Raw genomic sequence first — 2,166 nt, 5'->3', positions numbered from 1 at the left:
CCTAAGGCCCAGATTGTTAAGTGAAAAGTACTGTCAGTGTCATCTCAGGACACTTTAGATAGTAAGGTCTAGGTCATTATTATTATACAGTATAAAAACAACAAATCCCCCTTGAGCAAGCACTTGGTGACTGTGGGGAGGAAAAACTCCTTTTAACAAAAGAAACTTCTGACAGAACCCGGCTCTTATATGCTTACTTTACATACTGCTGGGTAGCTTGTGAATTTTCCACCAGAGATCAATAAAGTCTTGTGATAATACTGTGAATTTTTGTATTAATCTGGTTCTGAAAAGTAACTAGTAACTAAAGTAATAAAAATAAATGTAGCGGAGTAAAAAGTACAAGATTTGCCTCTAAAATGTAATGAAGTCAAAGTATGATGTTGCACAGGTACTGCATAATTGTACTTAATTACAGTACTTGAGTAAATGTACTTAGTTACTTTCCACCACTGAAAACGAACATCTCTCAGTCTCTACTGTTCCATAACAGTTGTATGTAGAAGTCTAATGCAATGTCAAAAAGTCTAATGTCAAAAAAGATGAGACCAAATCTTGTATATATATATATGTGTGTGTGTGTGTGTGTGTGTGTTTAATTTAAATCAAAGGTCTGCATTCATTTTTATATACGTACATTATTATCATCTTGCAAAGTTCTAATGGCGGATGTGTTTGTAAGCCTATCGACACAGCCATCAGACACAAAGCGACATTAGCATTCATCTGGAACTGCGTTTCCTGGCGACTTGACAAATCTAGCTCTGGTTTGGTCTCTAGCAGCTCCTGAGGGAAATAGCTGGCTCTCTAGCCGCTGGATGCTCCCACTACGCTCGCTAACGTTGTCTGTCACCTGCTTGGTGATGGGCAGGTGGTGTGCTGTGGATTTATCAGAACCTCTCTGGTGAAAACAGCTGCCTGCTGTTTTCAGAAACGAGAGTGGACCTCGCAAGCTGGAAAACCAACACAGAGAGCTAAAAGAGGCTAAATTGCTGAGGGAGAGAGAGCTGGTGATAATTCAGTGTCGGGTCATCACTGTGAGTCACCCCTTTTTGCATTGTTAATGTGAAGTATGGAATAATACAGCTTTAACTAGCTCTGTAAACCTCACATACTCTCACTCCACAGTGTTGTTCTGACTTGTTATTATGCTGTGGCTCTCTTATATTGTGCCTGACTTCTTTTCGCTCACCTCTTTCTTTCTGCTGTCCCCTCCCTCTTTCAGCTCCTTTCTACCGCTTGATTTTTTCTCTCCTCTCTTTCCCCCCCTCCCACTCGTTCCCTCTTTTCCTCCACATCACTAAGTAAAAAAATGAACATACACTTTATGCCATGTATTGATCCTTCCATATCTGTCTGTCCTCACCCCCTCCTGGTCTTGCCCTCTCTCTTTCTCTCAGTTTTACACTCCCCCATCCTTTCACCAGTTTGTCTCCACTTTGAATGTATAATCTCTTTCATTCCTCTCTTTTTCTCTCTGTCAGTCGCTTCCCCTTTATACGCGTCTCTCTCTCTCTGGGATGTCCTATTTACATGGCTGGCACCTTCAAGCTTCTACTGAAGTGTGTGCATGAGAGAGAGTGTTTGATGTTGGTCTAACTATTTAACATAATATGAGCCCCCAGTGAGACAACGTTCCTGTACTCAAACGCAGACACACACACACACACAATTTCAGGCTTTTTGGTCGGCGTTTCTCTGAACAATTTGTGCTTTTTAGTATTCTCCAGCTTGTGCAGCAGCTCCCTATCAATCAGGTGCATTCTCCCACTTTGTCCAGATACACACACAGACACACACACACCTTTGTGGCTCAATGATAAAAACCTGGTATTATATTTTGTTATTTATTATTGCAGATGGAGCCATCATTTCATGACCCTGCTGCCACTCCTCCCTCTGCATATGTTTTTATTTATTCAGACCTCTCTCTCGTTCTCTCTTCCCTGCCCTCTCTTCTCATTGCATGTTTATGTTTATTCAGACACATCTCTCTCTTTTCTCTCCAACCCCCCCTTGTTCTCTCCCTCTGTACCTGTGTGTCCAGCTTTTGTTACCGGCCTCGTTTCCATAACAACTGCGACCTTTCAGTCAGTGCCTAACCATTTTTAATCAGAAGTAGAGAAGGACCAAGATGAGACACATGGGGGGGGATAGGAAGAGGAA

General features: G+C 41.9%; 1 protein-coding gene across 1 annotated transcript in view; it reads left to right on the top strand.

Moving 5' to 3' along the window:
- Positions 1-795: 795 nt before the first annotated feature.
- prox3 (prospero homeobox 3) overlaps positions 796-2,166 on the top strand; it is a 12,230-nt gene continuing 10,859 nt past the window's right edge. Inside the window, exon 1 of the mRNA XM_020610182.1 lies at positions 796-1,037. The gene's annotated coding sequence lies outside the window, so the exon portion shown is untranslated. The remainder of the gene's footprint in view (positions 1,038-2,166) is intronic.

This window comes from Monopterus albus, unplaced genomic scaffold, assembly GCF_001952655.1.
Source record: "Monopterus albus unplaced genomic scaffold, M_albus_1.0 scaffold104.1, whole genome shotgun sequence".
Taxonomy (NCBI): Eukaryota; Metazoa; Chordata; class Actinopteri; order Synbranchiformes; family Synbranchidae; genus Monopterus; species Monopterus albus.
The sequence above is the reverse complement of the archived record's forward strand: the minus strand, read 5'-3'. Positions and strand labels throughout refer to the sequence as shown.